At 43.9% G+C, this 15,883-nt stretch overlaps 1 long non-coding RNA gene across 1 annotated transcript; it reads right to left on the reverse strand.

Annotated features, from left to right (window-relative positions):
• Nucleotides 1-5,390: 5,390 nt before the first annotated feature.
• On the reverse strand, nt 5,391-15,866 carry LOC134947647 (uncharacterized). Its single transcript, XR_010182679.1, has 3 exons — nt 15,740-15,866; nt 15,372-15,453; nt 5,391-5,659 (listed from the first exon to the last, which is right to left on the reverse strand). It is a non-coding gene; the product is annotated as an uncharacterized LOC134947647 (long non-coding RNA).
• Between the last annotated feature and the right edge of the window lie 17 nt (nt 15,867-15,883).

Raw genomic sequence — 15,883 nt, forward strand, 5'->3', positions numbered from 1 at the left:
ATGCTGGGCGCCCATCCCAAGTGCGGATTGTCTGCAATACTTGTACATAGTTATTGTTACAAAAAAATCGGGTTGTTATTGTTGTGAGCCGTCTGTTCAGAGGCTCCTACGTTTGTCATACTGTTAACTGGGTTCAGATCACAAGTTGTACGGTGTGATTGGTGTGGCTGGTTTGAGTCTTACCCGGGATTCAAAATCCTTCCTTATTGTGTACGCTCGTCCGGGCACAGTATCCTAACTGAGGCTTGGAGGAGGGTCATAGGGGGAGGAGCCAGTGCACACCACCTGATCCTAAAGCTTTATTTTTGTGCCCTGTCTCCTGCGGAGCCGCTAATCCCCATGGTCCTGACGGAGTCCCCAGCATCCACTACGGACTACGAGAAATAGATTTATCGGTAAGTAAAATCTTATTTTTTTTCGAAGAGCATGATTCGTTGAGTAAAGATCTGGGAGTGGTTCCGAAGCTACATAATACTAGTGGCAGTATCTATGATCACAATAGTACAATTTCAAGCTTTGTAAACCTTTAGGGGTACCATTATCTACACACAAATTTCTGCACAATTTTTCTTTGCGGTAAACACAGCAGCATCCGTGGCGGCAGGAAATGCCTCTACCCAGTTTGCGAAAACATCAGTGCACACCAATACATAACAATAATTCCTAAAGGGTGTTGACTGTACGAAGTCGATTTGTATTTCCTGAAAAGATCCGTCTGCAGGAGGGGTATGGGATGGCTCTGTTGGTATTGCTTTACCAATATTCTTCCTCAAGCAAGTAAGACAGGTCATTGCTCTCTTACCTGCATGAGAATAGAATCCTGGCACACACCAGTAGGCTCTAATCAGCCTGTACCTACCCTCTTTGCCTAGATGAGTCAGACCGTGTGCCACCTCAGTTAGACTTGGAAAGTATGTTCTGGGGGCTACTGGCGTACCGTGTCCTGTCCACCTGCCCACAGTCCTGAGGACTCCTGGCCATACCCTTTTGTCCTCCAGACTGCCTCTTCCTGCAGGGAACACACATTTTTGTATCTTAATTTAACTATCGTGTGTTTGCAATGTAGAGTACCATGAGCATAACTGAAAAAGAAAAAAGAAACATCTCTAGAGGAGAGAAGGAAGAAGAAAATGAAAAAGAAAATGTCAGGTTTGCCATTCAGCAACAGACATATCAGTGTCTATACAAAATTTCCCTTCACCAGTATTCCCATTCACCCTTTGTGCATGACAAGGCACACTGCAGTAATACTGGTGTCATCGTGCTGTTGAGATATGCTGGGTTTTGGCAGAACTCTGAAGGACCTAGGCATGTGGAGTTTGAACTGTACTTGGGTCCATGTATTGTACCACCCTGCATGAACGCAAAAGATGAAGAGGAAACTGTAGAGAAACAGAATAGAGGTTGGTGACAGATGAGTTTGTAGAGGTGGAGAAGATTTTATAAAAATTTGACAACTGGATTGGGCACTACGGGGAAGTGATTCTCTACTTGGTCTACTCCTTAAAAAAAAAAATTATGTGTGTCTTATCTCTACTGGGACTATCCCAGCCATCAATCCAGTGTCCTGTCCATCCTAAGTTCATAGGGAACCCGGTATCTGTGAGTTAATTTTTCTCTACCTGTGATGGACATGCATCTAGAACAGCGAAATGTAACATTAGTATTAGTGTTATTCTGTTCTTCCCATTAACCGAATCTGTGTTTTCTATATGGCTTATGATTCCTTACTATATGTCCCTTGGTCCCGTTTATGTGTTTAATAATGTGGCTTGTGTTTTCTGTCTAGGGGTTCTATATTAACTATGTGTCCTACTACTCCTACAATCTCGGGCAAAATGCCCTTCCTTCCTACAAATGTAACATATTATTGACCATTAAGGATCTGGGGTTTGGACTGATGGGTCTTTCCTTTATGTGCCAGTATACTTACCGTCCTCAACCTCTGCACCTGTTGTTCTCTGCGCCTAACACTATTCTTGTGATGTTTAATAGCACACTATCTAAGATTAGCTACTGTGACCTTTCCAATTTTGCAAAGGAGTCTGCACCCTGACACTCAATGCCTTACTGAGCCCGTCCATTTGCACAGAGACAGCCATCTCCCATTTGCCGAATTAGTGTTTACCAGTGGTCTTATCCAGATGGAGAGTTTTCTATTTCTGCAAGAGACAAAAAAAAAAAAGTCTAACAAGCTTCTAGGTCATGCGAAGTATTTCATTCAATCCTTCTCATCCCGTATTAAGGGTCTGTACATGGTTCAACAAACATTTCCAAGCTCATCTTTACCAGGGACATTACTAGGAATGCATACCTCTTATATGGTAACTGAAAGAAATACCCTGGGGTTACCTTGTCTCTGTCCACTTTCCCACTGGCAAATACTAATGTGCGGACAGGTTTTTTTCTCCATTTCTGACGTTGCTTGCTTGATTATTATTTTTTTGTAGTTTTATTTATTTATTTTTACTATATATGTACACGAATGATACCATACTTACCTGTTCCACTGGTCTCAGCCACTTCCCCCACAGGCTACTGCTCTTCTTTTACCGGTTGGATACTCCTCTGGGTGCATGAGAAATGGCTGAAAACGATCAGGTCACCTTCTCCTCCTAAATAAAACTTCAACATTCATTAGTACATATATAGGTTACAGTCATATTTTTCATATTTTTATTATTTTCTATAGTTTGTATGCAGGCCGTAACTGCTTCCACATCTACATAAGGCGGTGTACATGCATTCTTTTTTTTTTTTTTCTTCCTACTTATTTATTGTTGCTACAAGTTCAAACAGTTCTTATACTGTATTTCCATTCTTGTCTTATATGACTTTGGTTAAACATACCACCTGCAATACCTTAGGATCAAACTCACCAACCCCTCTTGCTGCCACAGGTTTAAACAATTTGTATGTCTGACCCTTTGTTTTTGGGATTTTATCAGACATATTCTTATCCTTAAGTTCTGCTATACCTCTGGTTCAAAGCTTCTCAACTTAGGGAATGGTTCCCTATTATTGTTAGTCATACATACCCACTCATTGCATAAAAGTTCTGTGTGTGAACCATATTTTTCACACATGATAAACCTTGCTGAGCCTTTTGGCCACAATTCTGCCTGAACCCTGTCTAAACGTCTCTTACTTGAGCAACTGGCTCCCATATTTGTGGGTCTTTTCTAATAACTTTAAAAAAATTCCCACAAACACCAAAATACTCAATATAAGTAGACGGTGGAAGTATACCCGAGCGCCTTCCACTCGCTCTCGCCCACGCTGGCCAGTACAACGATACACTGTTGGTAGCGGATCGCAATGTACCCAACTTAGGGCTCCCATCAGACCTTACACCGTAATTTCTTTCGGTGGAAGTTCTGTTTGGAATATTTTCCTGAGAGAGGCAGTGAAAATTTCCTTTTCGGTATCTTTCAACTGGAATTGTTTGTAGGGTGAAAAACAGAGAAATTAGATAACTATCTTTCACCCTTTCCAGTGAAGCCCACCAGGGAGATTTCCCGAAGTTATCAAAGAAAAACCCCTTTGTCTACACAATCACGTCTGCGTATGCTCTTCCACAGCGCATATGACACAATAACATCATGTTGCGCTGTGCAGAACAACCAGACATGTGATGCAATAGCACAGCCTATAGAAACTAGTTATCTATATGCCCTACGATTGCTGTAGACCACCTAGCCTAGACCACTTCAGACCACTAAGAGTTGTATGGGATACCACTCAGTCCACTAAGACCACCTAGTTAATAACGCAAGGTTGCGAACCCTACGCCACCAGGCCTCTACTAACCCAGTGTGTCAACCTAGATCACCTAGCTTAGACCTCCTAGACCACTTCAGTTCTTGGGTTCAGTATCCACTCACTCCTGCATTCGCTCACTCAAATACACTTTATTTTTCTGTACAGAAAATTTGGATTCATTCAAGTTGGCAGCTTTACCCCAGAGGCAATACAGTTTTTAAACTAAATTTAGAGTAACCTGCTTTTGAAATCTGATAGTTATGTGCTATTGTATTAAATGTCTACTATCCCACCTTTGAACTAAATGACACTATTGTATAATTTGTACTCAGCGTCCACATTCTTACGCACTTTGCGCAAACACGCTACCGTGCGTGTCTCTTACGCTGCGTGCGCAGTCCTTTACTTTGCCCGAGACACGTGTACAAAACCCTGCGTCTGCAATAAAATAAATCACGCAGCTTCTATAAATGTGAGCAATAAACCTATTGCCCACTAAACAAAACGCACACTTGTTCCGTATAAACCTTTACAACTAGGCCAGACTGTGTTTGTGCTTTTACGCTTACTTCCTTAAAATACTGTTATTTCAGATTTACCTATAAATTTACCTATATAGCAACAAATATCTCCGGTTTCACACAGATTTATAATGACTCTAGCAATAATCAATAATTTAAATGATATGACTCATATTGGGTAGCCATCTTGCAGAACATACATTGATATAAACACACACATAATTATAATATGATATATATGTACCATTCACTGGTCTCCTATGGGACTCATTTACCCATTCAATGCTTCTAATTTGCATATCAATGCTATGTGCTTTTGGCTGCCTGTAAAGGTGGTTTTTCACTGGTAGGAAAAAGCAGTTACACAGGTTAATTTGCATTTCAATAACTATCTTATAGCAAGCAGAGTTAACTGAATCCTAGAGGTAAAAGAAAAAAAAAACTTTGTTTATATCTGTGTGTAATTCTTACATCAAGTATTCATCTCACTATTAACTTTCACTAGGCCCCATTGAAACTATTTGTAATTGACTATGGCATGGGTTAAATAAATGCAGTGGTAACTCATAAATCGTGTTTCATGTGACCAAGGAAAGATGATTATTCTGAGCAGACTAAAAAAATCATCCATCTAGAAAAATGACCTTCCCAAAATGGCCTCCCCCTTCCACATTCATGAGGATTACACAAAATGGTGGACAGGCCATGTGGTTAGTCCAAAATGGAGGACAGACCACGCGGCTTCCTTTGTCACAAAGAAATCACACACCATGCAAGCATCTGAAGTTATTTTAGTGTAAAGAAATTATAGAGAACACGAATGGCGCCAATAGCAACAAGCAGCAACCCCTTTGCACCAGTGGTAATCCCTTGTACCAATATGAGACAGTGAACAGATAAAGTAAGTGCAATAGGGTGCGCTAAATGCGGAAATGGGTGAACAGATCTGATTGACCCTTGTGTGTAATATTAAAAGTTGATACTTCCCTTAATATCACCTATATGCATACACTTCTTGAATCCATTCCACATATGAAAGAAAATAAATAAATGCATATAGTGTAGTATATTTTAAATGGGACAAAATTTAATACAATCAATTGTCAGATTCATACATAAAAAAAGGTGCACATAAAATGCAGATAAAATTCCTAAAAACACTTATTTTTCACCCAAATGTGGGGTAATAAAGGTGGAGGATTACCAGATGAAAGTGATCAGTGAGCGTATCAGATGTAACCTTAGGGTAACTGGCTCCGGAACCGGGTTCCCTCGTCCACGTCCCAATCGTCTGGTCAGCCTTACACCTGTTGATAATTCAATGGATACTCCACTCTCCTGCTGCTACGCGTTTCGGGAATGTCCCTTCATCAGGCCTGAGTTAAAAATAAAAACTATATCAAAGCTATGCAGAAACTTTTAAATAAACTTTTAAACCTACTTAAACAGATGAACAATCCAATCTGAATCAAACACAATGTGACTTATTTGAACCTGGTTTTGCAACAATCAAAATACATTTTAGCATCTTAAATATTATGAGAAACGCACTGTCCCTTGAATTTCATATCAGCATCTTACTAATACCACAAAAATACATTAACGTGATTGTTATTTTCATCAGCTTCTCAATGCGTCCATTGGAGCCGGTCAATTACAGCCACATTTGTAATGTACAGTGCATCATTAAGACCGTGATATCGCGGACCAGCCCCCATCTAAGAATGCCAAATTGATTTCTCACAAATATTTAAAATGCCCGCTCTAATATATATTGTAAATGCCTGCACCTCTTACTACCTTATACGATAAAAGTGCACTGTACATCGCAAAACACTGTATCCCATAAGAGAAAACAATACACCCACACATTATCTGAGTTCCAAAGCTCATTGATGTATATATTTGTTGTTAAAAGGATATGGATTCTATATATATTACAAAGTACAGTATACCTATAGTTACATGAATACAACTCACACAGTAAACAGTTAGAACATAGTTAAAACACAGTTACATATAGCTACAGTTAAATTCCAGCGATACAATTACCATATCTTTCTCATATAAGTTTGTCCCTTCATATGACTCTCTCTCTCTCTCCTCTGTAAAATCATGCAAGACCTCCATCTCCCTCTGAGACCAAAAAGCAACTAACTCTGAGACCAAAAGAAACAGGAACTACCTTCCTGTGTGACTAGTTTCTGGGGGAGGGGTTCATGATGAGTTACTATTCTCTTTGTATGTGCTGAACATGCTCAGCCCTTGGGGACGTCCAAAGGGGCTGGCATGAGTTTCCTGTTTGGAACTTCTATTGATCAAATAATTGTGATTTTAGCTTTTATACATTCAATCATAATTATCCGCTGCAATGTCCTACAACTTAATAACAAGTATCAAATTAATCTACATATTAAGCTGGTTGTTTTAATAGTAAATATGACAGGTGTATCTGGTTTCGTTCAAATAATACACATTCATTAAATTAATTAATTTAGATAATTTTAAATCATCATGATGTCTGGCGCTTGATATTATTATAATTATGTACTGTATGAAATAAGTGTCGAATCCATCTCTGTGGCATGTCCGTGTAAATGCGTGTGTTACCATATTTTGCTGTGCTCGCTGCGCGTATTTGCAAGTATAGCGACTTAAATGTGTGTAGTTTGTATGTTCTCTTTATGTAATATTTTTGACTTTGACAGGATGTATATACATGTGTGTATAATATGTTGTATATTTATAGATGTATGTATGTATGTATAGATTTATCTATATAGATGCAGTTCTTTATCAACAATAGCTCTGTCTAGTATTACCAGTTATTATTGCTTCCCTCTAAGATTAAAAACAGGTTTAAATATGTGGGGCAGCACGGAGGGCGTGATGGTTGACATTACTTCCTCGCAGCACTCACACTTTGGCCCTAACTGTGTGGAGTTTGTATATTCTCCCCTTCCTGTATGCACTTTTAAATGGATCCTTGTTTTGACCTTGTGTTTCAGTGTTTTCTACTGGCCTGGTAGTTTAGTGATAACCAGTGTTTATCGCCTTTCTGCCTTTTGGCTAGGATCAGGGCAGTATATGTTCACTGGCGTGCGCAGCACATTTTATTGGGGGTGCACCGTTGGAGGGGTGTGTCTAGCATCGCCTTTTGGGCGTGTCTAGCACCATCTATTGATGGTCAATGCATATAAAATATCCACCTTTGTAGCAATCCTAATAAAGCAGATACATTGTCAGATGTTGTGGTGTGTACCAAACACACACCCATGATGGCACTCACTGCAATTATACTGCTCCTCCGCAGACTGGTCTGGCTCCCCCTCTCTTTCCCCTGCAAGCTGCAGCAGCTTACTTACAAGTCAGTCACTCACTGACTCTGATAGTCGCAGACTAGTACTGCTGCTGCTGGAAAAACGAGTGATGTGTCACTGCTGCTGCCGGACGTCTGCCAGTATTGAATTTGTCTTCCTAAGAGGAATGCTGGCTGCATGCTGGTCCTCATCAGTGGCTGGCGTTGGCATAGCATAGAAGGAGAGAGGTGGGCATGTGGTGGGTGTGCGAGCAGGATGATGTAATCACGTCACATCACGCTGTTTTTTTACATGGAGGTGGAGCCAGGAGTTTGAAAGCCGGTGGCAGTGGCACCCTTGATTAACCCAGGTGTCCGGTCAGTAAGGCAGTCCTGACAGGGTGCAGCGCAGAGGGGACAGTACACCCCCCTGCGCACACCTATGTATATGTTCATATCAGTTTAATGTCTGTCGGGGAGATTTATTTCTATATATGTACAGTATATATATTGAATGGGTTTTAGAAGGGAGATGGAAGAAGGGGTTGCTCTGTCCACTCTACGCATTGACCTGATATTACACCTCTAGGCCCAGTGTGACTATGAAATTTGAATCCAACACGTCTTCAAAGGCGTGACGTAGTCTCAGAATTGGGTTTTATAAAACTCTATAATTCTAATTACAACCACAGCATGCTGTACGCTGTACCCGGGAAAATTCACTAAGGTGTATTCCAGTCTGTACCGTCTATGACCTTTATTTCCCCCAGATTCCTAAAATACAGGCATCTGACTGAAGGTCCATTTGACTATGGTCAATTCGTTTTTCTGCTGCAGGGTACACTGGGCTCCACAAGGAAAGACATAGGGGTGTAGTGTAGTATCATGATCGGAGGCACCAACAGGCTCAAAGCTTTGACTGTTCCCAGAATGCACAGCGCCGCCTCCTCTATAACCCCGCCTTCCTGCACAGGAGCTCAGTTTTGTAGTTGGTGCCGCAGATAGCAGGCACATAACAGAGGGTCTGCTCTGGGCAGCCCTAAGAAGAGCTTTGTGAGAAGAAAAGTGAAGACTTCAAGGGCTGTAGCAGTGTGTACATGTCTAGTAACATTCACTGCTGCAGCTCCATCTCTCCCTGTAAATTCCCGAGCCCTGGTTGCCGGGTAACTACAGCAGGAGGCTCCGGTTTTCTTTTAAAGTCAGGCACACACGACGGAGGCTCTCCGGGATCGCGTGGCCGCGCTTCGGGAGGTGGTGAATGGGCCCCGGTCGTGGGACCCGTACTTTATCGCAATCCGGCGCGGTCAGTGGGAGGCGGGCCGCACACGCTGGCGGTGGACACTGTGGCAGTACAGGCAATCCCACTAGATCACCAGGGCATGGGTGCAGGTCAGGTTTTCCCTTAAAACCGTTTTACTAGTAGCCCACAGTACCCGGTGGTTTTGCCAGCAGGGGTATAAGGCTTAGACCTGGAGCCCCTCCCCCAGTCCCAGGGCACCATTTCCAGCAAATGTTCCCGCCCTGGAGCCTCATATCTGTCTCTCCCTCACTCCTTGTCAGTGTTTGGGTGCCATTTCTCTCAGCTACACTGTTCCTGGGACTGCTTGGGCAAATCCTCCTATGTAAAGCCGCCTGGTTGTCAGCGCTGTGACTTTACATTTAAGTATTCTACATGTCAATTAGACAGTGTTAGTTAAGAAAGAGTGCATTTAGTCAGGGTTCTCTGGTACAAGTACCCTGTGATATACATCCAATTCTTACTGTGCAGTGTTATATCTATTGACTACATAGTTATATAAGCTGGTCCAGTGCAGTATTATTGTTAGTAATAACCTCTGCATTGTTTATAACTGTGACTATACGTGTGTGCATTAGCTTGCTGAGTGGTTTCCATTTCGTGTCTCTCACTCAACTTGCTATCCCTATATTCTATAACCTGAGGGGGCTTGGTGCGTCAGGCTTTATAATTATATAGGATTTTCACAAGATATACTCTAATATGTATTTTTCTCTGTGATTTTAGTCACCATATTTCTCTTGTATCTCTGCTTGTGCTGACTACACTGCGCAGGGGTTTGAGTAAGAGGTATTGTGCTGCTGCCAATTGTACTGTGTTACCTGATACTGCAAGTTATATCATGTCTGCTTCTGAAGGTAACGGTTCTGGGGCTGAACACACTGCCGGTGTTGCTGACACCACAGATCACTATGAGGAGATTACAGCAGCTGTGGGCTCTGGTTCTGGGGGCTCCTTGCCCCTCAGTGGGACTGTGGCAATGGGGGTACACAATGACCCACCATGGGCTACTTTCTCCACGTTTCTACATACGCTAGTTACTAAACTAACACCCCCTATGGGACCTCCTATGCCGGTGCAACCGTATATGGTCCCCACAGCTAACCCGCCGTGGGCGGATAATTTATCTGCTCAATTGAAGAAGTTGAACCAGTCCTTGACTAATAAAAAGTCTGACTCTCGCTCACCTAAGACCAAGGGGTCCTCTAAGCGAGCTCTTATCTCCTCACAATCCACTGCTGTCACTGACACCTCGTCTGATGAAGATGGCGCTAACACTGACCCCACAGATTCTGACACAGATACTGCTGATGGGGAGGGTAGTTCACATGTGGATGTTCCTGATCTTTTGGAGGCTATTAAATTAATTTTACAGATTACGGATGATCCCGAGCCATCCGACCCTCCTAAGAAACCAGATAGGTTCAAGCGTCAGAAGGTGGTTAAACATGTTTTGCCTCACTCTGACCACCTAGTGGATATACGTCAGGAACCCTGGGGAAACCCGGATAAGAAGTTTGTGCTCAAAAGAAGATGCTGGCTTGCTATCCCCTTGCGCCAGAGCTGTCTAAAAATTTGGAAACGCCTCCTCCAGTGGACTCACATGTGGCTAGGATGGTGGTTTCCTCAGCTCTACCTGTCACTACCGTCACGTCTCTGAAAGAGCCTACGGATAAACGTGTGGAGGGTTGTCTGAAAGCGATTTACACCCTCACGGGTGCTGCACAAAGGCCAAATAATTGCAGTGACATGGGCTGCAGAGGCTGTTGAAGCATGGGCCCTAGAGTTAGAAGCTGAAATCTCTTCTGACCATGCTTCTCACTATATTAAAGAGTCGGATTCTGATGCCGGCATCCTGGCAGCCAAGGCCTCTACTACATCCGTCCTGGCTCGCCGGATATTGTGGCTGAGATCCTGGTCTGTGGATCTGGACTCTAGAAAAACCCTGGATGTACTCCCTTTTAAGGGAGATATTCTGTTTGGGGAGGACTTAAATAAGATAGTGGCTGACTTGGCTACTGCCAAAACTGCCTGTCTGCCAAGTACCGCTCCTTCTGTGTCGAAGGCTAAAGGTACTTCCTTTAGCCACTTTCGTCCTTCAGGTAAAGCAAAAAGTCAGGCGTACAACAAGCAAGCCCGCACTTCCAAACCTGGTAAGCCGAAGCCCAAAAGAACCTGGACTGCCCGTCAGCCAGCTCCCAAGACCGATAAGCCTGCCGCATGATGGGGAGGCCACCCCCTGGGGTATCCTAGGGTGGGGGGCCAGCTTCTAGGTTATACCCAGGAATGGTTGAAGACCACTTCAGATGCCTGGTTACGGGAAGTCGTCACTCGAGGTTACGCCATAGCCTTCAAAAACCGACCCCCTCATCGATCTTGCTGGACAGATGTCCCATTGGACCAGACAAAGGCAAACACTCTACTTTCGGTGGTACAGACCCTCCTGGATACAGGAGTTGTAGTACAGGTGCCTCTTGCTCAGAGGGGCCGGGGGTACTATTCTCCGCTCTTTCTGGTCCCAAAACCGAATGGGTCCTCCCGGCCCATTCTCAACCTCAAGGCATTGAACAGATTTGTGAAAGTTTCCAAGAACCGTATGGAAACCCTTGGCTCTATAGTTCTGGCCTTGGAACCTGGGGACTACATGGTCTCCCTGGACATACAGGATGCTTACCTGCATATTCCTATAGCAGTGTCACATCAGCAATACCTGAGGTTTGCGATTGGCAACCTCCATTACCAGGCGTTACCTTTTGGTTTAACTACGGCTCCGCGAGTCTTCACCAAAGTTATGGCGGTGCTGATGGTGGTACTCCGCCGTCAAGGGGTCAGGATACTGCCGTATCTGGATGACTTGTTAATCCTGCCAAATTCCCCAGAACTTCTACTACGTCATCTGGATATGACTGTCCGGTTTCTACAAGCCCACGGGTGGCTCATCAACTGGAAGAAATCCTCCCTGGTCCCTGATCAGAGCATGGTGCACATGGGAGCGCTATTGGACACTCACAACCAGCGGTTGTTCTTGTCTCAGGAGAAAGTCCTGAAGCCTCACGACAGGATTTGTTGCTTCCTTTCTCGTCCGCAAGTGTCGATACATTCGGCGATGCAGGTGCTGGGCCTCATGGTATCAGCATTCGACATGGTGGAGTTTGCTCAATTCCATTCTCGCCCCCTCCAGAGGCTGATTCTAGCCAAGTGGGACGGCCTGCCTCACCAGATCAGGTCTCACATGATCTCATTGACTTCGGAGTGTCGCTGCACTGGTGGCTCCAGGACCAACGATTGTGCAAGGGCCGTCCCTTCTGGATATCCGACTGGGTCCTGCTGACGACAGACGCCAGTCTAAGAGGTTGGGGAGCGGTGCTGGAGCAACACTCCCTTCAGGGTCAGTGGACCAAGGAGGAATCTCTCCTTCTGATCAACATTCTGGAATTGTGGGCGGTCTTCAATGCGTTGAATCTGGCCCAGCATTTAATTCAGAACCGTCCTGATTTAATTCAGAACCGTCCTGTTCAAGTACAGTCGGACATCGCCACCACAGTGGCTTACATAAATCATCAAGGCGGCACTCGAAGCCGTTTGGAAAAAGCAATACCTTATTTCACAAGGGTTCGGGCCGCTGCGGCCGCTAAGTGTATGCGATAAACCTCTAGCAATTGTGTACACGTTGCGTAGGCACGCCGACATGCTGTGAGCACAATGCAGCTACACGTGTGGGTGAACACACTTTAACCTCTAACGGGAATTAAATGCGACACCAATTGTATATGTTATGTTGTGGTCCAACGCAGCAACAAATATTTACTTAAAAGGGGATACACAGAAATACAATAATACAAGAGAAAAGCTACAACAAAGAGTACATACGTTTGTTCGCCTGCGCCAACCGGATCCAGTCCTCAGTCAGTCTAGCAAGTTGACCTTCAGAGAATTAGACTGGGACCGGCCAGGAGGCCTGGCTTTTATACATTTGTCCAAAACATAATACAAAGGAAACTGTAAGCTCTTCTTTCATAGGTCAAAGGGTTGGTTATTTGCAGTATGTGAGGGGTCATAGGTCGGTTTAAATAGGTGGGCGATGCCTGGTCCAGGTGTACTTGCAGATGTCCTCCACTGGGTTCCCGCCGAATATCAGGAGTACAGTAATTACAGTGAGGTATTAATTGCGCAGGAGCATGCTATTATCTGCAAACTGAGATCGGAATGTAGCCCTTGAAATACTGTACATCTGGATACCAAACACTATTTCCTAACCTAATTCTGTCCCCTCATATCCTGTGAAGTGCTATATCTCTATTGTTCCATTTCTAAAGTAAAACCGCTGGTGTGGTGTGTGTAGGCTATGTGTAAATTATGCACTAAGTGGATTAAATATCAGATATGTCTTTGTGGCTTTTCCATGCGAATGCGTATGCTACCGTATTTACTCATACCACGCGCTTATACGCAGGGCTTTGTGAGCCAATGTACGCAAGTGCGGGCATGCGCACCCGCGGCAGAACAAGCACACGCACGGAGGCCACTCTGTGTGGTGTTTGTACGTGATGCATGTGGGTATAATATTTTCGACTTTGACACCCTTATCCTGCGAGAATACATATTATCTGTGAAAAGCTGCGGTGCAATGTATTTTTGCGCCAGCAATCATGTAAAAAGGCTACTTATCGCAGATTTGTTATGCAGCAACATTGGAGCTAATTGGATAGACCAATGCAGTTTTGTTGCTAAAATTGTAGCACACAAGCCATTGACTTTTCTCTAAAGCTCAATGGACACTAGACAATATGTCCGATCCAAAGGATCGGACCGACATATCGTGCATATAGTCTAATGTGTACGGACTATTGCGCGGTCCCGTGGGTGGGTCATCACTTCTTCTGATCTACCTGCAGTGTGTGTGTTGGGGGGGCGGTAATGTTATGTATTGTTTGACGAAGGGGGGTCCAAAGTCAGTGTCTTGCCCTAACCCCATGAGGTGTAAATCCACCTCTGTTGCTAACAAACCTTAATAAGGGCCTAATTCAGTTTAAGAAAAAGGAGAAAAAAAATCACACATATGACTAAAATATCGATTACTTACCTTTGCCAAATCTCCCAACTGTCTCAATTTTGGCGGGACAGTCCCGTTTTTCACAGTCTGTCCCGCTGTCCCACACCTTGTCACAGTGTCCCACAGGTGGGGGGGCAATTGGGATAACCCCTCTGTCACTTGCTGCTCTGATCAGAGCAGCCGTGAATAGATGCTGGGCGCATGCGCACATCGACAAAGTGAGAAAGGGGACATGGCCAGCTACTCCCTGAGCTCTGTCTATGCCCCCATAGTGACAAAAATGGGAGGCGTGGTTTGCGATTGTGCGCATGTCGTGAGGACACTCTCCCTTACTGTGAGGCCATGCCTCCAAATTCGGGGGCACGCCTAAGGCACGTGTTGCTGTCCCTCCCTTAGTAGAACAAAAGTTGGGAGGTATGCCTTTGCCGCATTTTCTTTTTTCTAGCTTATTGGTTCTAGGGTGGAACTAGAATTCCGAGTTTATCGCATGCTGATGATTTTCGCAGCGCCGCGATCAGGTTACTACTGCGCATGCACCGCAATGCACACGTGTGTCGTACGGGTACAAACAGCATCGTTGCTGGGCAATGTTTCTAGCGACAAATCCATTCGCAGGGGTGACCGCAAGGAGATTGACAGAAAGAGGGCGTTTATGGGTGTCATCTGACCATTTTCTGGGAATGGGAGTGAAAACGAAGGCGTGTTCAGGCGTTTGCAGGGTGGACATCTGACATCAATTCCGGGACTGGCCAGGCTGAAGTGATCGCAAGGGCTGAGTAAGTTCAGACCTACTCTAAATCTGCAAAAAAACTTTTTCGTCCCGCTCGGCTGCACATGCGATCGCACACTTGCAAAGTGAAAATACACTCCCCCGTGGGCGGCGACTATGCGTTTGCACGGCGGCAAAAAGTAGCTAGCGAGCGATCAACTCGGAATGAGTGCCTATGAGACAATCAAGGGCAGTCTGGTATTGCGTTAAGCGTCATATAGTGTTCATCCACATCTATAGAATAAAAAAAAAAAAATATATATATATATATATATATATTTATTTGATAGCTAAGTTCTCCAGTGGGTGCAGGTCCCAAACTGGTCAGCAGGATCCATACAGAGTCCATATGGAGTTGAATACGTTCAAGCTACCAAGAGCTGTTTGTCAAGGTTAATATGGTCTTTGCTGTAGACAAATGCAGTTTATATACTGTATGCTGTGATGGAGTCACATTTCTAAATAAATCATGGAAAGATTGGACTGCCAGTAGGACTTATATGGGGTCTGCAACATAAATAGGTATCTTATGGGTGCCCTCCTGGACCCATGGGCTCATGCTCACCACACAGTCTGCATCCATTACAGATACACCACTGGGACTATAGCTTTATTCTCATATGAGCAAGATGGCTCAAGTTCAGAACATCTTTAAACATTAAAACACTTGCCATGCTTAGAGCAGGTTACTGTTCCCATTAGATGTCCATGCGGATAGTGAAACTGATAGCCAAGGTGTCTCATGTTCTAAACCTGAGCAGAGAAATATATATCATATATACAATTTATTGTGTTATTTTTGATTACAGAACGTTCATTACCTTTACATATAGTGGCACCAAAGCACTTTATCTAATAGCAATTATATTCACTAAAACTGTATTCCTTTGCAAATGTTGGGGCTAAATATAGCTGATTAGTGTGCACCCAGATGGGAAATGTATCAAGCCTAATGTATTAAGCCTAAAAATATTTTTTAAATAAACAGAGACTTAAACTCCCTTTACCTTCTTCCCCTATTCATATAAAGAGTTCATACTTGTCTGCATAGGAAACAAGGGGATGAGATGAGGTTGTGGGAAAAGTCCTTTTCACGAAGGGAAACTAGACGCTATCAGAATGCCTGGTTTGCTGTGCTGTCCGTGTGTAATACTCACTTGGGCTCCCTCTGTCGACAATCAAG

This window comes from Pseudophryne corroboree, chromosome 8, assembly GCF_028390025.1.
Source record: "Pseudophryne corroboree isolate aPseCor3 chromosome 8, aPseCor3.hap2, whole genome shotgun sequence".
In the NCBI taxonomy this organism is placed as follows: Eukaryota; Metazoa; Chordata; class Amphibia; order Anura; family Myobatrachidae; genus Pseudophryne; species Pseudophryne corroboree.